The following is a 13,880-nucleotide window of genomic DNA, read 5'->3' on the forward strand; positions in this document are numbered from 1 at the left end:
ATTGTATGATTATATGATAGCAGAGCAAACACTGGTAGCAGTTACTTCTGTAAAATATCTGGGAGTATGCGTGTTGAACGATTTGAAGAGGAATGATCATATAAAATTAATTGTTGGTAAGGTGGGTGCCAGATCGAGATTCATTGGCAGAGTCCTTAGAAAATGCAGTCCATCAACAAAGGAGGTGGCTTACAAAACACTCGTTCGACCTATGCTTGAGTATTGCTCATCAGTGTGGGATCCGTGCCAGGTCGGGTTGACGGAGGAGATAGAGAAGATCCAAAGAAGAGCGGCGCGTTTCGTCACAGGGTTATTTGGTAAGCGTGATAGCGTTACGGAGATGTTTAGCAAACTCAAGAGGCAGACTCTGCAAGAGAGGCGCTCTGCATCGCGGTGTAGCTTGCTGTTCTGCAAGAGAGGCGCTCTGCATCGCGGTGTAGCTTGCTGTCCAGGTTTCGAGAGGGTGCGTTTCTGGATGAGGTATCGAATGTATTGCTTCCTCCTACTTATACCTCCCGAGGAGATCACGAATGTAAAATTAGAGAGATTCGAGCGCGCACGGAGGCTTTCCGGCAGTCGTTCTTCCCGCGAACCATACGCGACTGGAACAGGAAAGGGAGATAATGTGGCACGTAAAGTGCCCTCCGCCACACACCGTTGGATGGCTTGCGGAGTATAAATGTAGATGTAGATGTAGACCATCTGCCACAGCTTTACTTCTCTCCTACCTTGCGAACTGCTTCTGGGACTGAACTATTGACGAGTACACAGACCCATTCACATACTATATGAATATACAGGCTGGCAGCCAGTCAAGGATAATTTAGGGAATTGGTTTAAAAATTTTTTATTTCAAAGTCCATTCAAATCTTTGCAAGTTTTCTCCCAGAGCAATCTCCGCTGTGCCCACGTGACCCAAGTTGCCTGTCATCCGGAACCGAGGCAGTTCTTCCAGTTAAACCTGCTGGAATTGCTAGCGAATTCACGCTATCGGTTTTAGCCAATAGTGTGGCTAGGATACAGGTCTCGTGTGCGGACGCTGGAGCGTTCTACAGTGCAGGAAACAGTTGCTTCTCTCTCTTGTGATCCAGACCTCAAGCAGAACTGACGTCCTTAAGGGAGGCAGAACCTCGGGCTCCAACGTGCGTTCACCGCGATGTCGCCAAACACGGATCCGACCATCATGATGCTGTAAACATAACCTGGATTCATTCGAAAAAATGACCTTTTGCCGTTCGTGCACCCAGGTTCGTCGTTGAGTACATCATCTCATGCGCTCTTGTCTGTGATGCAGCGTCAAGGGCAACCGTAGACATGGTCTCCGAGCTGATAGTCCATGCTGCTGCAAACGTCGTCGAACTGTTCGTGCAGATGGTTGTTGTCTTGCAAACGTCCCCATCTGTTGACTCAGGGATCGAGACGTGGCTGCACGATCCGTTACAGCCATGCAGAATAGATGCCTGTCATCTCGACTGCTAGTGATTGGAGGCTGTTGGGATCTAGCACGGCGTTCCGTAGTACCCTCCTGAACACACCGATTCCATACTCTGCTAACAGTCATTGGATCTCAACCAACGGGAACAGCAATGTCGAGATACGGTAAACAGCAATCGCGGTAGGCTACAATCCGCCCTTTATCAAAGTCGGAAAAGTGATGGTACGCATTTCTCCTCCTTACAGGAGGCATCACAACAACGTTTCACCAGGCAATTCCGGTAAACTGCTGTTTGTGTATGAGAAATCGGTTGGAAACTTTCCTCATGTCAGCACGTTATAGGTGTCGCCACCGGCGCCAACCTTGTGTGAATGCTCTGAAAAGCTAATCATTTTCATATCACAGCATCTTCTTGCTGTCGGTTAAATTTCGCGTCTCTAGCACGTTATCTTCGTGGTGTAGAAATTTCAATAGTCAGTCGTGTAGCATTGATATTAACCAATGGCGGCGTCGCGCACTCACATTCAAGTTGCCCGCCAGGGGCAGCATTGCCCAGCGAGTGCTTTGTTTGCATAGCTGACACTTGAGTATGTGCGGACGAGTACCTGGCTGCCTAATTTCATTGCTAAATAACTTGGAATCGGCGCAACGTATCTAATTTCTTTTTTTTTAAACATTTATGTTCTAGTGCAACCTGCACTGCAACAACCCTACGAGCGTTTCAGACATTTTCTGATCGACCCGTATATGTTGCAAAATTATATACGATAGCGTCAAAGAAACTGGTATAAGCGTGCGTATTCAAATACAGAGATATGTAAACAGGAAGAATAAGGCGCTGAGGTCTGAAACGCCTATGTAAGACAACAACAGTCTGGTGCAGTTGTTAGATCTGTTACTGCTGATATAATCTCAGATTATCAAGATTCAAGTGAGTTTGAACGTGGTGTTACAGTCGGCGCACGAGCGATACGACACAGCATCTCCGAGGTGGCGATGAAATGCGGATTTTCCCGTACGACCATTTCACGAGTGTACTGTGAATATCAGGAATCCGGTAAAACATCAAATCTCCGACATCGCTGCGGCCGCAAAAAGATCCTGCAAGAACGGGACCAACGGCGATTGAACAGAATCGTTCAGCGTGACCGAAGTGCAACCCTTCCGCAGATTGCTGCAGATTTCAAAGTCATCAGCAAGTGTCAGCGTGCAAACCATTCGACGAAACGTTACCGATACCGGCTTTCGCAGCCGAATGCCCACTCGTGTACCCTTCATGACTGCACGACACAAAGCTTTACGCCTCGCCTGGGCCCGTCAATACCAGCACTGGATTGTTGATAACTGGAATCATCTTACCTGGTGGGACGAGTCTCGTTTCAAATTGTATCGAGCGGATGGACCTTTACAGGCATGGACACAACCTCATGAATCCATGGACCCTGCTTGTCAGCAGGGGACTGTTCAAGCTGGTGGAGGCTCTGTAATTGTGTGGGGCGTGTGCAGTTGTAGTGATATGGGATCCCTCATACGTCCAGTTACGACTCTGACAGGTAACACGTACGTAAGCACCCTGCATCCATTCATGTCCATTGTCCTTTCCAACGGACTTGGTAAATTCCAGCAGGAATTGCTACAGAGAGGTTCCAGGGACACTCTTCTGAATTCAAACACTTCCGCTGGCCACCAAACTCCTCAGACATAAAGATTATTGAGCATATCTGGGATGCCTTGCAACATGCTGTTCAGAAGAGATCTACAACCTCTGTTAGTCTTACGGATTTATGGACAGCCCTGCAGGATTCGTGGTGTCAGTTCCCTCCAGCACTACTTCAGTCATTAGTCGACTCCATGCCACGTCGTGTTGCGGCATTTCTACGAGCTCGCGGGGGCCCTACACGATATTAGGCAGGGTGTACATAAAGTCCGGGAAGAGTTTCAATTATTTATTGCACAAGAACTAAACTGGCGACAGGAAGGGCACCCGGCCACCCTTTATAATTTACATGCCACATCCGACTAACCAGCAGACCTCGCGAGTCGGGATTAATGCTCAGAAAGAGAGAGATTGCACAAGAACTAAACATTGTAGAGATGTCGTGCATATTGCATTTTGAAGAGAAACTCTGAAAGTTTTTTTTTTTTTTTTTTTACAAAAATTCTATATGCGAACCATGAGTGACCCGGCAGATATCAATACGGTAATCGAATTCTTGCCATACCCGTCCCAGCATGGCATCGTCGACTGTGGCAGTCGCTTCCCGTATTCTCTCCCCGAGCTCTGCTACATCACATGGTAGAGGCGGTACATACACCAGATCTTTAATGTCTCCCCGCAGAAAAAAGCCACACGGAGTGAGATCTGATGATAGGGGAGGCCATTTCATGAAACAACTGTCCCCTTCTGTAGCACGGCCATGTTTGTGAATAGCACTGACTATCGGCAAATTACAAAACTACGCTGTGGCGGTATAAATGAAAAAAAAAATTCAGAGAGTGATATCTGTACAATGTTTGGTTCTTGTGCAATTAATAACTGAGAGTGTTTCCGGACTTAATGTAAACCCTGCTTCGAGTATGCCAGAAGTCACTTTTACGTCTGAAGACCTGTCTCCATTGACAATTACAAACTGTGTTCCGTTTGGTAGAAACTCTTCTGTGTAATCGTACAGTTGATCTCGTATCTCGTATTATGTTCATAAGGCGACAGTGTGGAACTGTACCCAATTTCTTGAGGAAGTCAAGGAACACTTCATCTACCTGGATGCCTATATTTACTGCTTTCTGGTTCTCGTCGACGAATAGAGAGATCTATTTTTCACACGATCTCCATAAATGTCATACCAGAAGTGTCATAATACGAGAGCGTACGTGAAACATGATCAAAAATTCTACAACTGACCGACGTCAAAGGTAAGGTCTATAGTTCTGTGCGTCTGTGCGACGACCATACTTGAACACGGCAATGATCTGCGCTTTTCTCAATCTTCAGCATCAAAGACTTACAATAGGCACCTGCTAGAAGAGGAACAAGTTCTATTGTATACCGTACGTAGAATTGTCCCGTCAGCTCTAGTGGCCTTCCCTCTGTTGAGCGATTTCAGGTCCTTTTTTACCCCATGGTCACTTTTTTTCGATACCTGTCATTTTGTTATTCGTGCGACCATTTAAAGGAGGTACTACAGCTCGATTTTTCCCTGTGAAACAGTTCTGTAAGAAGTTTAGTATTTCGGCCAATTCTTTGTCGTCCTCCGTTTCGCTACCGTTACCGTCAAAGAGTGTTTACAGATGGCTTCGTTCTATTTACTAATTTAACGTACGACCAAAACTTATTAGGATTTTCTGTCAAGTAGGCAGACAGAATTTTACATCCGAATTCATTGAACTCTTCACAGATGGTTCTACGCTAATTTTTGTTTCGTTTAGCTTTTGTTTGTTGATGAGGTTTTGGCTACGTTTAAATTTGCAGTGGAGCAGTCTTTGTTTTCGTAGCAGTTTTCTAACATGGTTGTCGAACCACGGAGAATATTTCCCGTCCCTCACAACTCTGCTCGCCACATACATTTCTAACGCTTATTCTACAATGCAGACTCACTACAGAAAGAAACATTACAAACTAGGAAAGAGTAATTTCTGCAGTCATTATTCCTGTCCCATATACGAATCAGATCCACGTTAATCATGCGTTACATCAACAGAAAATCTGCATATTGCATTACGAAATTAATTCACGTGGTTAATGAATGCAATGTCAGGCTCGCTATAGCCTGACGGATTTCATCAGACATTCAGAAAACCTCATTCAATGACACCCCAGTCGAGTTCAAGCTACCATAAAGGTGAAGGGTGGGCACACCACTTATTAGTGTCCATTGATAGATTTCCTTATGATACTGATTAGATACTGTAGATAAGAGGGATTTTAGTCTTTGAATGTAGACGGTCCTATAATCGAAGAGCTCAGCTGTAAACAATGGTAACTGACAGTCAATATGAAACAGAGCTACTGCTTGTAAAACATGGTAAGTAATGTGCTTCATTCATAGTAGTTAACAGTTACGCAATAAACAGAGTATGACACCTCTGTCTCAAATTTCAGATTCTCGCTAATGAAAATTTTGTCGGTATGCGTGCATGTACACAGTGGTAGGTGCCAAAAACATGGTTGCCGGTGATAGTATCATATGCGGTGGTTGTGCTAGCAAAATGCTTTTCAGGTATGGTGTGTACGAATCTGAGGACGATGTGAATAAATACGCCTGAGATAAAGATTCTGAATATGTTCATGAAGGCAAACACCTTCAAATATCGTTTCTAATCAAAGAAATGTGTTTATTTAAGCAGATATACCATGTTAAATTGTATCCCTTACCATTGTTTACGTGAGAGATTGATGGAAGGAATATTAAGGGTCATCCTTAAAATTGTCTGCTTGCAGTAGTAAGATGATTGCTAAAATTAATTTTTTATTGCGCTGAATCATAAATTTAGTTCCGAGGTTGCTATACTTTATTACTGCAAAAAAGCGTTAATACCGGTCTTAACCTAAAAAAATGATAGAACTGCAGCCTTTTAAATTGGTGTTTTGGAGAGATTTGTTTCGTTAATTCGCGCAGAAAGTGAGCAGTGTTAAGTTAATCCATGTTAAATTGAGTCAATATGCAAGTAAATGATGTTAAGTAGAGACTGACGAAATTTTAAGAATAAAATTTCGGGTAGAATTTTCCATTTTAAAAATGTGTCGTTACTGCAGATGTATTTGAAAGCAATGAGTTATCTCAACAAAAAGATCACAGTGCATGTACTTGAAATACCTTCTGTTATATCCTAGCCAGTAATGCCACCCGAGCCCGCTGCCAAAAGGTTGGCAGCATCAAAGTCCGGACGCCGTCCGCATAAGCAGCGCCAGCGAGACAGGAAATCGCCGCAAGTCTGCGCGCGCCACCGCTGGCTTCTGGTTTCTTAAGCGCTGGAGTCGCGAGCGCTAGGACAGCTCTGTATTCGCCGCTCAGTTGTATACTCGCCACCGAATTGTGTACTTGCTAGTCAGTTGTGTGTTCATCGCAGCAGAGTTGTTGTTTGTCGTCAGCCGACGCTGACCCAGCCGCTCCGACTCGACCTAGACAGATCTCTGTAGACACGGCGTTCACTACTGTGTTCTGTATTCGCCGCTCAGTTGTATACTCGCCACCGAATTGTGTACTTGCTAGTCAGTTGTGTGTTCATCGCAGCAGAGTTGTTGTTTGTCGTCAGCCGACGCTGACCTAGCCGCTCCGACTCGAACTAGACAGATCTCTGTAGACACGGAGTCCACTACTGTGTTCTGTATCTTCGTTAATAAAGATAAGTACCGACTTTTATTTAATCAGAGTGTTTGGGTTTTCATCTTTCTGTTCACTGTTCCAGCGGACCGGTCGGCCCGCTATTAAAAGTGTGGCGGTGACTTCGTAAGCCGTTTCTACAGCGAATTGCTTGTCGCTACGAATGCCGCCACAAAACCTTCTTTACAATATTTTAGTGAAACTTTACTGTAAAATTTCTCGTAACAACAAGCGACGTGTATTTTTAATTTTTATTTTAGTTTAATTTTATTCATTTTTTTAACGTGGAAGAGTACTCAATTTTTTTTTTTTCATGATAATATTCTGAAATACCCTTGCAACAGAATACACGACTTATTCGTTCAGCTTGAGTGACTCTTTCACAAATAGAAGGACAACGCTGGAAAATTTAAACTTAACGTGGCATTTGTCTGTGCGCTGGACAGAGAAAGCAAGCGAAAGCGGAAAGGGCAACAGCCTAGGGCGACCGGAATGTGACGCGCGCTGATCGCGCCGGGGAAGTCCCGGCCGTCACGTGACTCGTGACGTCACTGCTGCGCTGCTGAGGCAGGCCACACACTGTGCCACGCACGGCTGGCGCGGCGCAAGCGTAGCCATCAGATATACGCACGCCGAGAGCGAACAGCGAGGCTAAAAATAGCGCCGGGCGAGCGCTTCTGTCGTCACAGCCGGAGCGTGCCTCCGTCTGGCGGGACGCAAATGGATCGCTGCCCGCCGTGCCGTGACGCCACATTCCGCTAGGCACGCGTCAGGCAGTCGCAAAAATTGTCGCAGAATCATCTTTTGGTTTTGCTCCACAAAGACGTTTTTATGCGTATCATCACAAGCTGTTAGGAACATCTTTTTGTGCTGGAGTTAGTTTAGACAGTACGTCATCAACTGCCAGACTCTAGAATTTCAAAATGGTCTTTATCTCATGTCCAGAACTGTTATATTGAATTGTGCTTTGGTCTCGTCTAACATACCGCATGAGGTACCAGCAGACCATTTGGAGAAAGTGCAGTTACTATGCAGGTTGCTACCGGATAACCCACTAACGTGAGGCAATAGGAGTAATCCACTGTCACAGGCCTATTTCGTTAACGTCGATGTGCAGCAGGATTTTGGAACATACGTTGTGTTCAAACATTATGAATTACCTCGAAGAGAACGGTCTATTGACGCACAGTCAACATGGATTTTAAAATATCGTTCTTGGAAATACAACTAGTTCTTCACTCACATGAAATGTTGAGTCCTAATAACAAGGGATTTCAAATTGATTCCGTATTTCTAGATTTCCATAAGGCTTCTGACACCGTACGTCGCAAACGGTTTGTAATCCTATTGCGCGACCGGCCGCGGTGGTCTAGCGGTTCTAGGCGCTTAGTCAGGAATCGCGCGGCTGCTACGGTCGCAGGTTCGAATCCCGCCTCGGGCATGGATGTGTGTGATGTCCTTAGGTTAGTTAGGTTTAAGTAGTTCTAAGTTCTAGGGGACTTATGACCACAGATGTTGAGTCCCATAGTGCTCAGAGCCATTTGAACCAATCCTATTGCGTGCTTACGAAATATCGTCTCAGTTATGCGACCGGTTTCGTGATTTCTTGTCAGGGATGTCACAGTTTGTATGTATTTGACGGAAAGTCGTCTAGTAAAAAAAAGTGATGTCTGGCGTTCCCCAAAGTAGTGTTATAGCCCCTCTGCCGTACCATAACTACCGGGTGATCAAAAAGTCAGTATAAATTTGAAAACTTAATAAACCACGAAATAATGTAGATAGAGAGGTACAAATTGACACACATGCTTGGAATAACATGGGGTTTTATTAGAACCAAAAAAAGTATTGCTAGACGCGTGAAAGATGATTGTGTGCTCAGCCGCCACTTTCGTCATGCTTGACGTCCCAGGTCCCCAGACCCCAGTTCGTGCGAATATTGGCTTTGGGGTTACCTGAAGTATCAAGTGTATCGTGATCGACCGACATCTCTAGGCATGGTGAAAGACAACATCCGACGCCAATGCCTCACCATAACTCCGGACATGCTTTACAGTGCTGTTCACAACATTATTCCTCGACTACAGTTATTGGTGAGGAATGATGGTGGACATATTGAGCATTTCCTGTAAAGAACATCATCTTTGCTCTGTCTTACTTTGTGATGCTAGTTATTGCTATTCTGATCAGATGAAGCTCCATCTCTCGGACATTTTTTGAACATTTATATTTTTTGGTTCTAATAAAACCCATGTCATTCCAAGCATGTGTGTCAATTTGTACCTCTCTATCTACATTATTCCGTGATTTATTCAGTTTTCAAATTTATACTCACTTTTTGATCACCCGGTATATAAACGATTTAGGAGACAATATGATAAGCCACGTTAGGTTGTTTGCAGATCCTGATGTCCTTCATCGTCCAGTAAAGTCGTCAAAAGATCAAAACCAACAGCAAAACGAGTTAGATAAGACATCTGCATGGTGTGAAAATTGGCAAATTAATCTAAATAATGAAAAGTATGAGGTCATCCACATATGTGCTAAAAGTAATCCGTTAAATTTCGGTTACACGATAAATCAATCAAATCTAAAGGTCGTAAGTTCAACTAAATACCGAGGAATTACGATTACGAATAGCTTAAACTGGAAAGAGCACATAATATGTTGTTAGTACGGCGAACCAAAGACTGCATTTTATTGGCAGAACGGTCAGAAGCTGTAACAGGTCTACTAAAGAGACTGCCTGCACTACACTTGTCCGTCACCTTTTGGAGTACTGTTGCGCGGTCTGGTATCCTTGCCAGAGAGAGTTATCGTAGTAAGTCGAGAAAGATAAAATAAAGGCAGAACGTTTTGTAATATCGAAAAATAGGGGATGGTGTGTCACGGACATGATACAGGACTTGGATTGGACATCATTAAAACAAAGGCGTCTCTCGTTGTAGCGGAATCTTCTCACGAAATTTCTCTTCCGAATACGTAAATATTTGTAGACGCCTATCTACGAGTACATAGGAAAATAAAGGGAAACAGAGCTCGCAGGTAAAGATATCGTTGTTCATTTTTCCGTGAGCTGTTTGAGAGTGGAATAACAGACAAGCAGTGTGAAGGTGGTTCGATGAACCCTCTGCCATGCACTTAAAGGTAATTTGCAGTGTAGCCGTGAAGATGAAGATGAACGTCCCATTCGCTTCGAAGTCCTGCCTCAGTGACTGAAACGGAAGCTACCAGCTGACTCTACTACAAACTCCTTCTTACTACTTCTATTTTCCGTGGTCCCTGAACGAGACTCACAAAGCGGTTGGCGGGACTACAATGTCAAGCTAAAGTTTGCAAAAATTGACATAATGTCCTTGGACAACAAAACCGAAATCACCACTTTTCAGACCGGTTTATTATCCGTCTTAATTGTATTAATTTTTTAAATGACTGGTTTAGATTTAGCATGAACTATCCTCAGGTATGTAAACAAAACTTCTTCTTCTGCACTAAATGGATTAGGCAGTGTTGCCTGTTTGGACTTGAAAACTTATCAGCCTTTTACTTGGTCTTGACGGTTGTCTTGTTTCCTTGGACCTACAGTACAACACTGTTCTTCTTCGACATTGTATCAACATGCTGTCTTCAATCACTTTGCCGGCCGAAGTGGCCGTGCGGTTAAAGGCGCTGCAGTCTGGAACCGCAAGACCGCTACGGTCGCAGGTTCGAATCCTGCCTCGGGCATGGATGTTTGTGATGTCCTTAGGTTAGTTAGGTTTAACTAGTTCTAAGTTCTAGGGGCCTAATGACCTCAGCAGTTGAGTCCCATAGTGCTCAGAGCCATTTGCACCATTCAATCACTTTACAGTTTTTTCTTCAAACAATTGTATTCCCAGATCTTCCCTTGTTTTTCATTTGAAATGGTGTCTGAAACAACATATCTTTTTATTGTTCTTAAGATATCATTTAGGCGGCTTGTATCTAGTTTTTATTAGCTTCTGATAAGTTCCAATTTTGAGATCCACCACGGAAAACAAGCGCTGCCATTACTTTGTAGAATTTCGTTCATGTTTTTCTGGTTTTAGTTTCTAGCCTTCTGTTTATTCTGCCGCATGTTTTCTGGAAGATAGGTATGGCGTTGAAAATCCTTTTCACATTTGTAACTGACATATGTGACTAAATAAGCAAAACAATGACTTGTTCTAATATGGTATCAATGATAACAATTTTGGTTGTAACAGTATGTTTACCTATTAAGGCTACTATTTTTTACTTATTTATGGAAGTTTTAAAATATCTTCTCATATTACTTCTGTAACATATATGTCGTTCTTGCGGCTCTTCTTCACTTTTACTTATAACAATCTGACCCTCAACGAACAGCATCGTCTTATGCTTCTCTTCTAATTCTATACATCAATTCCCTCCATTTCTTGCACCTAGGTTAATAGGTATCTTTTTACTATGCCTCCACGTTTCCAGCACACACACTGATTGTTGTGTCTTCATAATTGTACATATTTCAGTACTTTAAAGAGATGGTTCGGATATCCTCTTCGAGTCATGATTTCTCATAATGTTTCTCTACTTACTCGGTCGAATGCTTTTTCGTAATCAATAAAAAATATACTTCGTACTTTGTCCATTTTGTGCAACTGTAAGTGTATTTGTTGAAAAAATCAGCAACCAGCTGCACGACAGAAATTTTCTTTCTTTACCGGTTTCAGGACTAGCGCTTTTCTTCAGAAAATTAGAATTATCGCATTATTAGTGAGTGATAAAAATAAGCAGGTGTATGCAGCATATTACTGTAATCATGTGGATCACAATGCATGCACCAATTTGTTGCTGCACAATGATCTACATGTAATATGCTGCATATTACTGCCTTTTCTTGACGCTCGCTAATGTAATGATGCGAAAATACCGATCTTCTGAAGAAGGGCACTAGATACTTGAATCCGGTAAAGAAATAAAATTTATTGCATGTAGCTAGTTGCTGATTCTTTCAACAAATAAAAATTATATAAGTTTCAAGTTTATATTCCCTTCTCAGTTTCTGTTATCTCATTAACTGTGAAAGTGGTATCTGTACAGAATCTTCTCTTTCTCCAACCGTTTTGTTCTTCTAGTAAACATCTGTGGCAGTTCGTACTCTTATTTAATTTTCATGCATATCTTTTATGTCCTGTATTCGAAACTCTTAATCCCTTACAATTTTCAAACCTGTTTCTAGCACCATTTTTAAAAATATAGGCATAACTTGGGCATGCGACCAGAACCTGGATAACATTCCAACATGTATTAAGTTGATTCAGAAATAAGTGATTTATTACTGGGTCCCCATTTCTCCATTATTATGTATTTATTAGACCTTCTCCTGTAGGCTCCCTATTCCTCGTTTCTTTTAATGGTTTTTTACTCCTTCGAGGTAATTTGATTTACATTTCCATAAATAGGGTCGTCATTTCCTTCTTCTGTTTCTATTGAGTTCTTAGAAACAAATCTCTGTAATGTTGTATACATTGTTCCTTTTGTATTACATTCATGTTTTATCATGTCTTTTCTGACTATCTAGATGCTTAAGCACTTTGTAGGCCTTTATTTGCCTCCCATGTGTGTATAACCTTCAGCTGTGTTTCTTCGTTAGCTTTCCTTATAAAATTTTACGCTTCATTTCTTTTCTCTCTATATCCCAGTTGTTCGTTTGTAGTTGTAAAGGTTTGTACATGAGCAGATTTCTTGTCTCTTATTGCGTTTGAAATTTCTTCATTCCATATCCTTAATTCTTGTTTGTTACGTTACTTTCGTTTTTTCCCTAACGCTTGATTAACTATAGTTCTTACAGTTTTTACAATATCATCCCGTTCCTCACTTACATCTTGGCCAATTTCTTATTCTTGCTGGCAGGAAGATGATCTCCTGTGATATAAAGACGATCTCAAGAAGGTTCATGGTGATATCATGACTTCTGAGGCTATAGTTCAATTCTTTTATCTTGGCGGCTCGCGCGTACCCGCCTAGACGCGGGAGATTGCTGCGTTGCCAGTTGCACACGACGCACGCGCCAAGAGAAGCAGCGCCATAGTATAGCATAGTTCGCAAGCTTACGTTTAGGGGGGAGCGCGCAGTTCATGAAGTAAAGCCACCAGGGCTGCATTAACCCTTTCGCTGCTACAAAGACGTGCTCCCTGCATTCCGCGCTGTGCGCGATTTTGTCACTGCACTGCTCGCCTGTGCAGACACATACATGGTGTTCCGACTGCTTTGACACTCTTATCATTCGATTCCACAAAAACTATTTGGCTCAAAAATTAGATTTTTACCTATCTTCTTGACTGATACCTTCCCCCCATAAATGACTTAATTTTGTTTCGATGTTCAACGCAATTATGCAGCATTAAATATAGTAAACCATTGCACGAAATTTTGAAGAGTTTGCAGAGGTAAAGTCCATAGAGTATACTTTCCGGATGGTCGATTTTAGTTGCCACAATGTTGAGAATGAAATGTGGACAAGATATTTCATTTCATTTAAGTACCGCATAAGTGTCGTATGTAATATTGAGAAATATTCCACCTTTCGCGACTGTAACAAAAGTTTTACTTACACTGGGCACGTTTGGCTTTATTTTAAAGCACTTCAATCAATGAAAAGGAAGTAGGCAAAATACATTAAACAAATCCGTGAACTTACAAAAACATTAGGACTTGAATATACCGTCTGTCAGTGAAGTGCTCAGAGCTATGTCATATATAATTTTGTGTGTGGCACACACAAACAGCATTTATTTGCTAAAACACTGATGAGCCAACACAAACGTTGAATATTGTGCTACTGCAGCACAAAACTACGAAAGGTGACTTGGCAATGGAGGACACAAAATACAGTCCTCTTATGATGCTTCAAAAGAGAGAAACGCGTCTGGTCTAAATAAGTCGCTTATTGCAGTTGCATAAGAGGGATATATTTCAATACCATTGGTAAAACTGCGACTGTGGAACAAAAACAAGAAATAGAACATGAATACCATTGTGTATGTGCCATACCTTTCACCGATGGAAGTACTTTAAAATAAAGCCAAACGCGCCCTGTGTAAATAAAACTTTTATTACAGTCGCGAAAGACGGAATGTTTCTGAATA

Source organism: Schistocerca americana, chromosome 2, assembly GCF_021461395.2.
Source record: "Schistocerca americana isolate TAMUIC-IGC-003095 chromosome 2, iqSchAmer2.1, whole genome shotgun sequence".
In the NCBI taxonomy this organism is placed as follows: domain Eukaryota; kingdom Metazoa; phylum Arthropoda; class Insecta; order Orthoptera; family Acrididae; genus Schistocerca; species Schistocerca americana.